The 17,109-nt window shown below is 35.7% G+C and overlaps 1 long non-coding RNA gene across 1 annotated transcript; it reads right to left on the bottom strand.

The window, feature by feature from the left end:
• Positions 1-5,925: 5,925 nt before the first annotated feature.
• LOC136807453 (uncharacterized) lies at positions 5,926-8,733 on the bottom strand. The gene is made up of 5 exons (XR_010846677.1): positions 8,432-8,733; positions 7,747-7,798; positions 7,291-7,351; positions 6,817-6,889; positions 5,926-6,248 (listed from the first exon to the last, which is right to left on the bottom strand). It is a non-coding gene; the product is annotated as an uncharacterized lncRNA (long non-coding RNA).
• Positions 8,734-17,109: the final 8,376 nt, after the last annotated feature.

The raw sequence follows: 17,109 nt of genomic DNA, 5'->3' as shown, positions 1-17,109 counted from the left end.
ATAAGGTTTAATATTTCTTTCACTGGTAGAAATATGTCTCCCTGCCAAGCGATTTCCATACAGCAAAAACACACACCGGTTTTGACTCGCAACACACCGGTTGATATCGGTTTTTCCCGACTTAAACCGGTTTAAAACGGTTGAGAAATCGGTGTCAAAGTTTCTAAAATTGAGTATCTCGAGCTTGTTGATTTTTACATACAAACCGGTGCAAAACGGTTTGAAAAGCGATCTCTACTGGTTTTGGAACCGTGTCAACCCGGTTTACAGAGCCGACAAAATCAAAACAAATGTTGATAAATTGCAGAATGGAATGGAAACGGAAGATCTTATTGTGACATTACGTTCCGCATTTTAGTCTGAAAGCATGGGCAGTTTGAATTTTGACCGTCTCTTTCGAAGAATCCTTTTTACTTTTACCTTCACCTTGAGAGGTAGAAACTAGAACTCAAACAAAAGTTAAAATTATTGGTTTGGCTAAATAAATTATTACATTGTGTTGTTGTCTTGGGGGTGAAAATGTTAGTTATTCCCAAAGATTTTCCAGCAAAATTATTCACAAGTAACATAATCTGACATAATGAAAAATTATAACTAATTGAACTGGACTAATACATGAATGGTGTCAAAAACAAACACTCCCATCCTGCTCAACTTGCATAAAGAATTTACAATTATGATCTGTAATCAAACTTAAACAAACAAAACTTCTAGTTTGAGTTGAATCTTAGAAAATAAAACTTTGAAAATGGTTCAGGTCAAGGAGATCTAGACTTTAGACGATTTAAAAAATTAGATAGTAAATTGTTTTTTAATTCAAGAAAAAAATATGTTAACCAAGAATAAGAATGAACTACAAAATTGCTCAATAGAAGTTTCTTGGACAATTGGTTTGAAAAGTGGCAAATATTGATTTAAAAATCTGAGAATTTAAAATATGGATTCAAAAGTCAAAGTTTCTGGCTTAAATTAAATTAAATAACCTTTTTTACTATTTTTAGACATTGGAACAGCTACATAACATGGCTGACACATACAATGTAAACGAGGATGCGGTTATTTGGAACCTGTAGAGGTAAGTTTTTCTTTGAGATTCACGAAATTTAAGAACGAACATTACGATGCATCTTAATCTATAAAATATCACGGATACCAAACTTGATTAAAGAAAGTCAATTAGATTCAAACTATACTTCAAATTTCGAAATAAACCTCGTCACTTGTACGATTTGCATTAACTTTTCAAAAATAAAGTGGATTTTAAGCAGCTAACAAGTCAAAGGCAAGAGGCTTATAACATCTTAATTCTTCAAAAGGGCTATATTATTACTTCTTTTTAAAACTGTACACCTATTTCTAGAAAACCCAGTAATACAAAATTGTTCTTGTAAAAAGTGTGTACTTTGATTAGATAAATTTTTTGCAAGATGGACTTTTTTATCAGATTGAAGAACAAATGCATTTTCAGTTTTTTTTTTTTTTTTTTTTTTTTGGACCCACTAAAGTCTTGCAAAAAGTATCAGATCAAAGTGCAGTCTAGGGATTTGAGGCTGGTGGCAGTTTGATGTGCTTTCGGTACTGTCTCATTATCTCACCAAATTTTGAGGCAACATGCCCTTTGTTGAAATCAAACCCAGGCTCAAGGTTAAACTCTTCCTTGAGCTGTGCAAAAACGATCCGGACACGTGCCTCATTCAACTTCACAAGCCCATTACCTCCGCCTATATTGCCAGTTTTTAATTCATAAGCATGGAATTCGGTTTTCATTAATGCTAAGCCACGCAAAGCTATTTTCTCAACTTCAGTGCTCTTCAACTCTTCGCTTCGGTTGTTCCTCACCAATCGGGGGGTGTTGTCTTGGGTGTGTATCGATGATTGAGCAAATCGATTTGTTGCTTGGATGTTGTCTTGGGGGTGTATCGATGATTGAGCAAATTGAGTTGTTGCTCGGGTGTTGTCTTGGGGGAGTATCGATGATTGAGCAAATCGATTTATTGCTTGGTTGTCTTAGGGGTGTATCGATGATTGAGCAAATCGATTTATTGCTTGGTTGTTGTTGTTTCTGTTTGTTGAAATACCATTAATCTGAAGTACCTCATCCAAATACGAACTATTCAAATTGTTATAAATTAAATTGTTATCTTCTAGGTCACCCAAAGATTGTTGGCAATTACCCAGGTACGGTAATGCTTGTTGTGATTTCACTATCTGGAGGATTGCTGAGATGTCCTCTGATTGACGTTTTACAACAGTAGTCAGTGATTCAACCTCTCCGCGCAGCCTTTTGATCTCTTCCCGCAAATTACAATTGTTGGGGTACTCATTGGACACATCAAATGAAGGAACGTTTTTTAAAGGAGCTAACCCTGTGGGTGATAACGGGTTTTTGAACGATTCAAGGACTGCACCAGGAGACAAATTTATTGAATGACTGGAAGAATGATGTGAGGGAAATTTTGAACGATGGCTGCTGGGTGTTGACGTCAAAGTGCTAACGGTTGAAGATGTTGCTTGCGACAGAGGTTTGCGGATAGCTGTCAGATTGGTCAACGTTCAGATTGGTCAACGTTGCTTGAGGATTCAAGGAAGGATTCGCTGACGTGGTTATCGTAACCAGAGAACTTGTCAACGTAACCAGAGAACTCGTTGACGTAACCGTTGACGTAACCAGTGGGCTTGTGTACGTAACTGGAGGAGGATTCGTTGACGTAACCGGAGGAGGATTCGTGTTCGTAAAACATGTTCCGTTCGCGTCACCCGACCGACTCACCTTCAAAACATTAAAAGTCGGAAAAATGTCGGAAAATGTTTTTGATAGCTAAGCACTGCTTTGAATCATCATTCGCAACGAGTTTTTGATTACTTTACCCACATTGATTTTAAAAACCTGACAAAATTTACTACCGACCGACCGACTGACTGGATTTGAAGATGTTTCATGACGCAAACAGAACATATTTTAGATTGTCGCCATATAGGCCAGGGGGGAAGTCCCCAAAATCATCCCCCCCTGATATCCAGAAAAAAATAGCAAGTGGAGTGTTCGGAGAGAAAACAATCCTGTAACTGATCACTACAGCCAGCATAGAAATCATGCTGAAGTAGTTTGTTATTCAATAGACTATCTTGTTCACCCAGTTCCAGCTAGCAGCCAGTGTAAATCAATGTGGAAATTTTCATATCAGACAAAAGTCATCTTCATCACAAACCAGCTCAAAATAACTAGGATAGGGATTATTACATTTCCACAAGGAAAGAAAACACAAATAAAACCAAAGAGGAATAGAGAGAGGAAGATGTCAGTTACATTGTAGTCCAGGGTCTGGAGCTCAACTATTTTTTGCCTTTGATAATCTGATGGTGGAAAAAATAGAGAGTCCAGTGGAACCCACAAATTATGTAACTGAAACTAATAACTGTCACACCAAATTTGAATTTAAAACCAATCAGAATTCCCTCTTTTTTAAATTTATAACTAAGGTCTCCGCATAATTAGAGGGGCTGACACCATAATTATTCATTCTAAAATGGCAGAAAAAAAACATAAAAGTTTAACATAAACTTTTATTTTTAAAAAGAGGAGAGAAATCACTATTCTAAATTTTTTTTTTCTTTTCCTGTTGTATATAAAACATAATGAACAACAATGTCTTCCTCACTTGTGTTTTCAGATGTAAAAACCAAAAGATTTTGTTCAAAAAGTGTAAAATTAATCACCCAATTTGAAAATAAACAAGCATCTTTTACCACCCACTGATCAGATCTTCGTTCGTTTCTACCGTATCTTATCGACTTCTCGAAGGTTTATTTACATCCCCTTGGTTGTATCAACTAAAGATCTATATCTCAAACAAAATCAAGATATTGAGAGGGTATTTTAAAAAAGCCGTGCAACCACGAAACTCTCTCTATTTTGTTTTTAACACAGGGAATGAGAGAGCATTCTATTCAATATACTTTCTGCCGTATTAGCGTAGAAATTGCACTCCATCGTAGATAAAGGATAAAGTAGATAATTATAGGAGGACAGCCGTATGAAAAAGAAAGTGAGTATACAATTGAGTATAAATATTAGCAACAGCATCGTATATTACTTTTTCTTAATGGCAAAAGGAAAGACTTCCATTATTTTCTCAATGTGATTAGATTGGTTTTCTTCTTTAAGATCTTCATTGTAGAATTGCTTCGTAAACTTTTACTTTAGATTCTCGGAATTAGATTTTGTTTTGAACGGCAGTTAGTCAAAATCAATAATTAAGCTGTGGTTTTCCTCACTAAGATAAAAACATTATTTAAAGACAAACAATACGGGCATTTTATTTTTAATCAAACAACCACAGATATTGCACAATTTAGAATTATTTTCAAAAGTTGACGCATGCGTCGACCAAAAACGGTCGAGGGGTTCCCTCTGACGTCCTATCGCAGCGCCATCATTCAAATCAGAAAGCGAAGATAGTATATGGCAGACTTTCTGACTAGTTACATTGGTATTTTAGCTTCGAGAAAAAAAACACACAAAAAAAACACATATAGAACAAAATGTATCAAAGTTAGGCTCTTTTAAATTGACACAGATTCCATTGCAATGACAATTCTACAAAAACAATATGGCGGTCCTACCGGTTCATAAGTGCCGTCTGCCCTTCGACATCTCCTTTCTGTTTTTCTTTACTCTATGCCAGCTTCCATGACTTTTATAGCTGGGAGACCCGACTTCTCTGTCTATGTGGTTTCAAAAAAATATCAAAGTATAGACAGTAGTAGCCGGGAATTATACAAGATGCAAGAATTAATCGCAGAATTTGATTGGCTAATATCTTATTGTTATGATTTGATAAACAAAAGTATGACGTCAAACAGCTCTATTGTTTCAAGAAGTGGCGCGAGCTTTTGAATTGTTTTGAAAAAGTAACGGTTTTTTCTTTTGTGATTTGAAGTGATTTGAATCGAGTCAATAATTCCATACTCTGTATTTCAGTGAAGTTGTTGGGATTTTAACAGGATAGAAATATTTTTGTAACAGAGTATGGTTTCCAGACTATGACTTTTACTGCTAAAATTAGAGTCCCGCATCAAAAACGCAGGATATTTTTAGTGAATATAGCGACACTGTGTCGATAATGATACGTCAGGTGTAGTAAGATAGTAGGTTGTTCAACTATCCTATTAAACCTGACGTGGACACGTGGTTCGCGCAATGTCTACATTTTACTACTTTAATGTCCCTTTAATTTAATTTTCTTGATTTTTTTGTCAATTCTTCTCACTCTTCTCTTTGAGGCGGCCGCTCGGGCACGGAACGTCAAACCGGGTTCTAGGCCGACTTTTTAACCTTTCCTTTTCTGCTGTACTGGACTGTATGTATGTATGGTCAGACTTTGTGCCTACCCAGTGGGCACAAGACGTCCTTAGAAAGTCTATTTTGGACGGGAGGACGTCTAGCGGGGACGTCTATTGGACGTTCTATGGACGTGCAAAATGAAGTCACTTCCGTCCGTCCGAATTTGGTCCGTAAAAGACGTCCAAATTGGACGTGAAATGGACGGTATTTGGACGTTGCTTTTAATTTAGACGTCTAAAGGACGGTTTACCGACGTCATATGGACGCTGGAGTGAGCCATTTAATTAATTGGACGTCTGAAGGACGTTTTACAGACTTCATTTAGACGCAAGTACGAGTGAGTGACTTCATTACTTTGACCTTTTTTACAGACTTAATTTAGATGTCAGAACTTTCTCCTTGGAAGGTTTTATTGTCAGCTTTCCTCTTTAAAGCATTGAAAATTCTCTTACGGCCTTCAGAGATAGTATTTATGTCTCTTTTCAAAAGAATTTCAATTTCGTTTATTAAATTATTCCAAGTTGACAATATATCACTAAATAACAACAAAGGTATTAGATAAGTAGACAGAAAGGTTTTTTACTTTGTCAAAAATATTATTTTCTGAAGCAAACAACTGAAACAGGTATTGGAACAGGGTGAAAAAAAACTACATACAAATTTTACGCCTTGATAATTTATATATGGTTAAAAAAGTCTAATAACAGTCTTTAACTTCTATTCTGGTTATTACTTGTGAATACATCGGACGTCTTCAAATACTTGGTGACATTAAAGTTTGACATGCTTTTCTTTGTGTTTAAATTTGGTTTCCTTCTTTTCCTTCAAGTCGGCTCAGTCAGACATTGATGAAATCGATCTGCGAACACACATGTTTGAAAGTCCTTTCTCCTTAATGCACAACCTTGAAAGGGAAATAATAATTTATGAAAATAATTACAAATAGTATGACAAAATCAAAGGGATGTCTTTTCTTTAGGGATAATTATTGACTGTAACCCTCCGGATAGCAGTGTGCCAAAATAACTTATTAACCTATGGGACAAAAAGGGTGTTAATTTGTCACAGTTTTAAGTAGAGACTTATTGTCCCCATTGAAGATAATGAAATAAACCGATCCTCACTGCAAAATTTTATGCTATTTTTCTCATCCCTACTGAATTTTCTGACTTAAAAACAAAAGAGTTGAAATCCCTAACCATAAAAAATACGGGAATATTAATTCCCATCGAGTTTTAGTCCATCAATTTTATCCCCACTTGCTGAAAAAATGTATTCTACAAAGCAAGTTTTTTGAGATCGTGATGTGAGCTCCATTTCACCTTTATTGATATGAAGTTGAGGGTACAGGTGCCTCCCTTGAAAGGTTTTACCCAAAATCTCGGTACTTAAAGAGGGTATTTAGAAACTATGATCCCAATCCGATGGATGAATCTAAGCATTTCTATCATATGAGTATCTGTGAGGTTTACCTGTAACATGTTGATGATATTTTGGCTCAACTGGACTGACGAGTTAGATTTACGCAATTAGTGTTCATCGAATCTGGAAAACAAAATGAGGAAAGAAAAGTTTTGATTTTGGGAAAGAGTAGAAAACTCTCAAAAACTTTATAAATACAAGCTCTTTTTTATAATAGATAGTAATGAAGCTACAACAATTTACGAACAATGCTAAGCTGAAATTGAATTGCAAGAAATTCAAGAGTAAAATTGGATAAAGAGCCTAAAATATCTCAATCTTGTCCTAAAATAAAAACAAAAAACAGGGTTGAGGATTGAGGGTCAAGAAACCAAAAACTTTAATCTGATGTTATCTCGATTAGCTCCTTCATTTCATTCCTAAGTGGTTAAGAATTTCTCACCGGATCACTGAAAGAGGGGTGTATTATTCGTCAATAGTAAAGTTGACTTGTGGTATCTAAAACACACCAAACAATAGCATACCTTGCTTTGAACAATCAGTTATTTTTGCATTTTCCAGAGGGCCAGTAGGATGGGTACGAACCTAAAAGGTAAAGTAACAGTCAATCAGGGTATTCTGATACGAATGAAACTAAAGTTTCTCAAAGAAAACCCATACAATACCACACGATAATAAGACCCTTATTTTGATTAAATAATAACGTCTTTTGATCGAAAATCTTTCTCTGATTTTGTCTTCCACCACAGAAGTGGGTTGTTGTCAACTAATCAAAAGTCACAGTTATTGCAATTCACCGGTCTCTTTTTGAACAAAATACTTTTGTGTCTCTGTTCTTTCAGAAAAAAAGAAATTTGTACTTGCTTCCCAAAGAACTTATCAAAAAAATTAAACTTTAGAAACTCATTATGATGCGAGTTAATTTTCAGAAATTTCTAGCCAATTATTAGAGAAATGATCGTCTTAGAAATTTCACTCACCTGAGAAAATGATCAATCAAAAGTCTTTGCTCCATCTTTTCAGCATAAGCTCCTTAAAAATGAAAATGGCAAAAATAATAATCTTATCCCAACATAATATGAACTGAAGGGCCCCACATTATGCTTGGCTCGCAAAAAAGTTTCAATAAATAAAAAGAATCAAAACAAAACATTCGTAATTTTGGCGATTCGAATGTTCAAAAATACAAAATGAATTTCGTATTCGAATGTTTTTAAAAAAGGAACGTTTCTAAATCAAAACATTCGAAACGCACATTATAGAAAATATTTTTCTAAAGATTGAAAAGGCCAACCGTCAGCTAATTAAACCCAACTAAAAATGCCTGAAAAACAACATAAACTACAGAGACAAACGTTTTGAGAAAAGGAGGCCTTGTTTTATTGCTTTGATGTGTAACTATCTTAAGAAGTCTTGAATTCATGTAACCCCTTGCTTGTGTCTTTTATTGTTTACAAAATAGAATGAAAAGCTTAAACCAAAAGACAAACGAGAACACTCAAAACTTGATCAGCGGTGGAAAAAACCAGGATGTTCAGAATACAAAATACAACAAAAAAAAATTTTCTTTAGGTTTTTGTGAGCCTGTGCTAATGTTTTAATCCTTGGTATATGGCGGTATACTACTGTATGAAAACAAACAGAAAGAAATTATTTACCACTTACTCTTCTATAATCTTGTTACTTGTATCCTCCACTTTAAGCAATCTTTTGAACCATAAAAAGAAGATGTCAAATCGCCAGAAATATTGACAAAAGGATTTTCCATGACCATTCTTTTCTTCGAGAAGTTTTGCTTTGAAAATTACTCTGTCGCCTCAAAAAATTTTATGGAGAACTTTTATAACGGGCCAATCAGATCGCCGTATTTCATTTTTATTTTCAAGAAGTAGTCGGGGGGTTATTTCAACTAACTTTTTATTAACTGACAATTAGTAAAAATAATATGAACATTTTTTAATGCCTGAATTGGAAAGATATAAAAATGAACTTCATATATTTGTAAAGTTCTTGCTAAACGCTCCATTGTTTGCATTTACAAAATCAATGTCATGAAATATTGCACCCCCGGCTACAGGCATGTTTGTATACACTCGTTACCAGACTTCCAATCACCGGTCTCAATAACATAATTTTGGGCGTTTTATGGACGCCTTTTAGACGTCCTGAAAAAATCAAGTCCATTAAAGACGTCTTAAGGACGTCGCGATTGGACGGGGACGGGCTTTGGACGGGCGGACGTGATTTGGACGTCATATAGTCGTCCTTCGGACTTTCTGTGCCCACTGGGTATGTTTTAATTTCTTTCTTCTTGTTAAGCTGACAGGTGACTCTAGAGTGGCGGGAGATGCTTACTCAAGGTAACGCACCTGATCTCAGACTTCGGTCTTCAGCTTACCCCTTCCTTTTGTGCAGTGGCGTGGTGGGAGGGGGGGGCCAGGCCCCCCCCCAGCGGAGCCCTTTTGAGAAGGGGCGCCCAAAAATAAGGGACGCCAAGAAGGATTTTTCAGGCGCCCATATCGAAAGATTGACAAATGAAAAAACAAAAATGGCGCCCCTCATCACCTCAAAAACTCAAAATTTTCTGGCTCGCTTCGCTGCACACTTCCTTTTTTGTGTTCATAATGAGTGTATAGAGAGGGGCGCCAAAAACAAAAAACCTTTAAAAAGGGCGCCATATTTGCCTTAGCCACCTCAGAGAAATTTTCCCACCACGCCACTGCTTTTGTGTCTTACTTGTGCATTCCTTTTGTTTTTCCTTTTCACATTCAGCCACTTTTGAAAGTAAATCTTGAACTTGACCCTCCATTGATCCATGTACATTTGTTACTCTGGTTGATTACTTTTTAGTGATATCCCGGGGGGGGGGGCACTCGATTTCGAAACGACGGTATGTGCCGCGTGAAATCTGCTTTTCAAAATCGTACCCTTACAGTGCAGTTCAATATGGCTGAAAAGGTACCCTTTAAGTGTATTTTCTCTTGATTTACCCAACCCTTATAGTGCACTATATTTCTCAGCTGTAAATCTGCATGAAAGAAGAAGCTTGGGAAATTTTCTGTTTCAAAGACAGTCGAGGATCTTAACTAGGAGACTTTTCTTTCTTCGCTAATTTTTGGCCTTCTCATCATTTTGCGCAAGTTTTGAACTTCATAGATCGACTCAGTACGTTTTTTTCTCCCTTCTAGCAAAATTTGGTTGAGTTCTGCTTTTGTTTCGTGGACCTAGGATGGTTAGGGTCTATCAATCTAAAGGCCGATTTACATCATGAGAATTTCGTGAAAAGTAATAATATAGATCGGGCCATATTTAAGAAACGCGTTTAAGCGCGGTCAAAACGCGGGTCAAACAGAAAGTGAGTCGCTCTTGTCTCTCCTAAATAAGGGAGTTTGAGAAAAAACGCGTTTTGAAGGTCGAGGGTGTTTCTTCATTATTAAAAATTTACGTCAACACATGCAAATGAGGCTATTTATGGTTTTTCGAAGTTTGAAAAAGAATGAAAAGGTATTTTATTTTGGTTTTTGGGTCATCGGAATCACGGAAACGTGATCTTTCACGTGATCTTATTTTCACATTGCGCAAATAGTCTGCTATGAAGTAAATTTGTGAAACGTGCAGAATTCTCCTAGTTTAGGTAACGTTCTCTTAAATAAGAGACTGAAAATCTCCTAAATAAGGTAATCCTCTAACTTGGGTATTCTCTTATTTAGGGCATAATCCTCGACTGAAAGAAAAACTGAGAAAATTATTCAGTCAGCCGTAATTATCAGACAATAGAAATTTTTTCAAACAAACGAGAAATAAAAAGCTTTCTTTTTAACAATTATTTTGAATTTGTTTTAAAATTCGACCCTTGCAGTGCAATCTGACAGAAACACACCCTTACAGTGCATTTTGGGATGCTGAAAAACCCCACCCTTAAGCGCGTCACATGACATAGGCCAGACTCTTTTCATATGTTTCCTAAATAAAGGAATGGGACATCTGATACGTTGGTTTCCACTTTTCAATTTAAAGTCTGCTTGCGAAACCCCAGGAAATATGACTGTAAAACTCGCTAAATCACTCCTGGAAAATGATGAAAGTTGCTTTAACGAAATAGCTATGCAATTTAGTGAAGGACTGTTACCAGCATTGAATCTCCCTGGTACGTCGGACGCAAGAGGTGGGGGCGCACAGAAAAGCGGTTTGTCGGTTTCGGCCCCTTTTTTGTTGGTTTATTGGTGAAGAGCTCGAAATATGTCGGTTTATCGGTGAAGGGAAAACATCACGGTGTCGGTGATTAAGCTGTTTTTGTTCGGTTTATTGGTGAAAGAATCAAAAGCGAGCGGTTTTCAGGTGATTATTAAAATCGCAGAAAACACCAGGAGTGACCTACTCAAATAACATATGTTCAACAATAGACAATTCTCGAGCCCATTAGTAAAAGCTCTGATGGAAAAACTGTTTATATACAGTATCGTGGTGGCAGGGGGCAACCCAGGAGAGGCTTTTTGAAGGGGCGCCAAAAGAAGGAAGTTTTCTTTAGTTTTTGCTCTTTAGTATGTAACTTTAGCACCCCTTTCCCTTTAAGGCGCCCTTTTACTAAAATTTTGGTCAAATTTACAAAATTTAAGCTCTAATTTGGAAAAGATTTTTTTCTTCGCTCGTAAATTTTTTACACTGACTATAGAACAGCATGACCAATAATAGTTCCTCAAGGATCGTATGTGGAATTTTCATTATTTTACATAAGATTTGTCATATATTACATGCCTGATTTTAAAGTTTTTATAATTTTATAAAGTTATTATAATAATTTAACGTGGTTGTATTTTGTTCCTTTTCTAGTTGAAAATTTTGTGCTTGCTTCGCTAACATTTCAATATCATTTTACTCTAATTGACTTTACGCAATCCATTTCGATAAACAATGTCGCAAATTTTTCCTAAAATGTTCCTAAAATGACCAAAAATTTGAGTTAAACAAATTTTAGTATACGATTACGGCCAAAAAGGGGGCGCCTGAATAAGCCTACAAGGGGTGCCTTAAGCCAAAATTCTACTTTTGCCTCCCCAGCCTTGACCTACCCACAACTCTACTGTGTATATATGACCAGCAGAAAATAAAATACTCCAGCCCAGTAATACTTTTTGGGCCTCAAAAGTTGCTTTTTCCAGACACACAATTTTATTGATTATAATTTTGAATTTAAAATCGTGGACAAGTAATTTGTACAAATAAGTCCATCAGTTTTTTATTTCACTCACTTCGCTCGCATGGAGGGTTGAAAAAATACAAAAGTTTTCTCCATCGAGGCCTACCACACAACAAAAATGCTTTTTTTAGAATTTTCCCTCCTTTAAGTACATAATAAATGCAGAAACCCGTATTGAATAGTATTGACTCACTAAGCCAGCTTATTTTCGGAAAAAGGTGTCTAAAATAGGTCGCTTTTAGCCTAAACGAAAGCTATAGAAAGCTGAAAATTTTTCGCCGGTGCATACCATGGTTGCACCTCCTGCTGCCCCCTCAACAACAATTGCCTGTATGCATTGGGGATTATGGGTTAGTTTTGTTATAACAAATTCGGCGATACATTCTGTCTACTTTTAAGAGTCACAGATCTTTTGAAGCAAGAGTAAAAGGTGTCAGTGAAGAGGATAAACTTTGTCGGTTTATCGGTGAAAGAGCTATTTTTGCGCGGTTTATCGGTTTTTGGAAGTCCCGTACGCCCCCCCCCCCAAAGAGAGCATTGCTGCAAATTGTTTATTCAGGAAATGATTTCTTCTGAATCGAATCACCAGATTTGGAAAACTTTTTTGACAAAAATTGGCATTAATTTGGTTGTGCACAAACAAAAGACAATCAACATGCTTTTTTCCTTTATTGCCACAAAGTTTTTTGAAGAAAGCTTGAATTGGGAGAATGCTCTTCTCATAAGGACAGGTATGAGAGTGGATTACGCCAAACAGTAAGCCCCACAGTCAATGAGGGAACAATAATAGCATGTAATCTTCATGGAAATAAATGATAACAAGCAACATGCCTCATGTTTTCATTATGGGTTTTTTAACCAAACTAAAAGAAAGTGAAAAGAGGGAGGGCTGAAACACTTTTACTTATTATACTTATGTAACTAACCGTTTTCCAAGTTTTAGTAAAAAAAATCCTCTTTTTAGGCACCGGTAAGCTCAAATTTATCATCTTTGAGCTATTTCCACCCTGTTGACTTCATTTAATTTTGGCACACCACCGATACTTATGGAAATCTCTTTATGAGATAGTTTAGAAGAGAAAACAGGAGCACGTAATTCCTGTGGCTTTGAAAAAGATTGGTTGTAATTATCTTGCCTTTCAACTGAAATGCTATCACACAAGGTAAAAATTTAATCTTTTAGGGAAACTCTTATATTAGTGAAAATAATCAATAGGAATTTGAACGGTGAAAAAGAATGCGGTTATTGTATTTTGATACTCAAGAGACACCCCTGTCAACTTCGGTGGAACTTTTTTTCTCAGTGGGGATAAAAGCTTCTATTGAAGTCCATATGGGAATTTCTATTGCTCCAAGGTTAAAAAATCCATTGGGGATGGTTTTGGAGTCCAGTTTTTAATATTAAATTTCAAATGGGGGATGAAATCAAGGTCGATCTCCCAGTAGGCTGAAATTTCAGGGTATCTTCTTACCAGGACGATATTTCTGCCAAATTTTCCAGTGGGGCTTGGACTCCCAGCGTATATGTGATACAGGGGTGTCAATAGGAATTGATTTATCTCCTAACTACCTTTACAGAAAATAGTGGTGTTGAAAGAAAGTTTTTGAAGAATTGTGAATGTTAGCTACTATTAACGATTTCTTGATACCTATTTCATTCTTTAAATAATAAATGTTAAGTGGTGCAAATTTATGCACGAATCATTTCAAGTTCATTGTTTACTAAAATGAAGTGGAACATGAATAAATTATCAGAGATCTTTACACATGTTTTAAAGATTTGGCACTGTAAGTATTTTTTTTGACGAATCAGTACAATTCTACACCCCTGTCTCATAGCCCCGGACCAGGTGAAGATTTTTCAGCCAGTGAGGATGAAAGACTCTTAATAAATTAAAACTAAATGTTTTGAGTGGGGATTTGATTTCTAATGATTTAGACTAAAAAAATTGGAATGGAAAATTCATACCTAAGTTTTGCAATGGGGATGAAAATGTTTCTTTTCCTCTAATGGTGATACATTTTTTTATTGAGTGGGGGAGGCGGCTTCCACCGGGTCTTTGACACAGGGGTGTAATTCTTAACTGATTCTTTTAAATATAACTGATCAAATAATTTTCACAGAATTGAAATTATCGATTTTGATTAAAGATAAATTAAGTTAATCAATTAAGATCAGTTAATTTATAGTAACGTTAATTAATAGCACTATATATTTGAGTAATTGAGTTAATGGTGTCCTGAGATATAACCTCCAATCTCATTCCTGTTGGAAAATAACGACGTTGTTAAAAAAAGCATCCCCTATCTTTATATTTTTAGAGACATTCGATCGATTCATGCCAAAGAAGATCGAATCAATTCTTTCGAAAAGCGAGCCGAATCGTTTTTTGAAAAGTTAATTGCTCACACTGGTTCACAAAAACTGGATGGATTGCCTTATTTACATGTTCTACGAAATCATTTGAGTAAAACTATGAAAGTGCTTTACGATTTGTTTGGTTGGGGGTACGGGATGTTTTCAACTCATGCTGGAGAGCACCTCAACAAAACTATCAAGCAGTGGGAAGCATCATCGAGTAATTTCGACAAAAGAGGTTTCATGATATTATTCGCGATTTTCGATCGAAACAATTTTTCTTCAATGATAATTTATACACGGAGAATAGAGAAATGATCTGCTCAGCCTGTAATCAATATGGCCATAATAAAAAGAACAAATCATGTCCATTAGACCCATCACACCCCCTCCTATATTTCAAGACACTGATAATGATGACAATAGTGATGAAGAAGAAGAAGAAAATGGAGAGGATGATAATTAACTTTGAGATGAATTTCAATATAAATTTAAAAGGTTTTTCAAATATAGATTTTTTGTCTTGTAGACGTAGATTTCTTGAAATTTTATCATACGTATTTTCTCATAGACAAGTTTTCTTATAAGATTCTGAAGCCTAAGGATGTTCTTAGCTTTTCGATTCCCGATTCCCGCTTCATGTTTTTATGTTTACCCTTTTGTCCATTTTTCTAAGAAATCAGGTGTTATTGAGTTCACAAGGCCTTAAAATATCCCTACATTGTCCTCAATATTTTTGCAATCGAAGCCTTAGTTCTAGGAGAGTTTGTTATTTTGTTTGTTAGTTCTTAAGACTTCTGACGTTTTGTCTTTTTTTGTATAAAGCCTGAGAAGATTTTATTAATTCACGCTTTCACGCAAATTTAATAACATTTTTCAAAAACAAATTGCACGTTTTTATAAGGACTTTCAAAATTTTAGAAGCCATTCGAGTTCATAACATGTTCTTATTTTCGTCATTTTTAAGTAATAATAATAATCTTTCTCTTTTATCACCTAATAATAAGGTATATCTAGAATTATACACAAAGAAATATTACATCTGTATCTACATTTAAAAAGATAAGCTAATAAATATCTTGAAGTTTCGCTCCCCTGATTATATATCGAAATGAATGAAATACGAGCTAAGAGCGATCCGAAAAATACAGGAAGCTCGTTTAGAGATAAAAAAAAAATTGTATACAAGGAAACAAGATAAAATGAGCAGAAAACCCCAAGATTAAAAGGAACATCAAAACCAGAGTGGGATTACGTTATTGAATTGTAAAGGTCGAATCTATCAAGACAGATATACTAAAAATATAAACACACTATAGGTCGTTTGCAATAAAGTAAAGAAAATAGTAACCTTACGACCCTTAACAACTAGTGCTGAAAGTCGAAGTCGGACAAAAATTTCGAAATACAAAATCTGAGAAATTGTAGGGGCCTCATGGGTCAAAATAAGAAAACCCAAGAAATTAAAAATGAACTTCAAAACTATGTGATTTGAGTTGTAAGGGTCAGACTTATCAAGAACAAAATATACTAAGTATATACTAAAAATCGTAAGCAATAAAGTAGAGAATATAAAAACTAGAAGCCTTAGTAGCTACCTAACTAGAGCTGAAAGTCTAAGTCGGACAAGAAATTTCAAGATGCCAAATCTAAAGGATGGTAGGGACTCAAGAAGAATAGTTGTACTTGAATTGGGACACAAACAGATGTGAGATTTTTTTAGCAGAGGCTGTGACTTAGAATACTAGGCATGATAAAATTTGAAATAGACAAATTGACATCTAGCGGGGAATAAATGAAGAATAAAAAAATTATTTTAGTTCCTAACAATATTCGCTTCTAGTAGAGCTTTCAATTTCAACCTATTTTCATTGTCCCAATTTTCAAGAATATCCACAATTGTGTCCTTTGATTCCTCATTTAATTTACTTCCATTTTTGATGTCGACTTTCTTTCCGAGAAGGACACTGGTGACATTTAATTCAGATTCGTTGCATAACTGTACGAAATGGGTAATTGTGGGTGAGGAGAACTCCGTTGTTAGACTGTTGAGAAGGTGATGTTTCGTGGTATCATTTTTCATTAGCTGTTGTAGTAAGCCTTTAATGGTTGACAAATTTCATGTATCCCATAAAATTTGTTCAAGTCATTCTTTGAGTGTCTTGAAATTCCCCAAAGTGATTTGACTGAATTTCTGGATTGGGTATTTACCAGTGTTTCAAATGATTTGGTCATCTCTGACAATTCTAATCCATATAGAAGCTTTGGTACAAGGATACTCTTAGCAATGGTTGCGATGGTCCCAGGGTGAACCCATGGTTCCTGATGAGATGAGGGATGATGTGGTAGCCCAGAGGTCGGTGATACGTGAATGGGTATGTCTGTCGAGGGTCAAGATGTTTTTTGTAAAGTCCCCATTTAAAACCAAGGTGCTTGAGCTCTTTCTGTGGTCGAATCGTATCATTATCGAGAGTTAACCTTGGGTCTATGATCGGGCTCGTTCCTGATATGATAAACTGGGTTTTTAATTTATTGAATCTCAACCCAACCCAACCACACACTTATCTAACATCCTCTGCAGCTGTTTCAGGTTCGGACTGAGCAAAATAATATCATCTGCAAAGGCTATTACTGTGTGTTGACTCCTCCTGGTAGTTTGGTTCCGATTTTCATGTCTTGAAGATCCCTTATTAGTTTTTCGGTATAGTGGTTGTAGAAGAAAGAAGAAAGGATCGATCCCTGCCTAACTCCTTGAGAGAATGTGAATTTATCAGAGCATTCTCCTCT

Source organism: Clytia hemisphaerica, unplaced genomic scaffold (assembly GCF_902728285.1).
Source record: "Clytia hemisphaerica strain Z4C2 unplaced genomic scaffold, Clytia hemisphaerica genome assembly, whole genome shotgun sequence".
In the NCBI taxonomy this organism is placed as follows: domain Eukaryota; kingdom Metazoa; phylum Cnidaria; class Hydrozoa; order Leptothecata; family Clytiidae; genus Clytia; species Clytia hemisphaerica.
The sequence above is the reverse complement of the archived record's forward strand: the minus strand, read 5'-3'. Positions and strand labels throughout refer to the sequence as shown.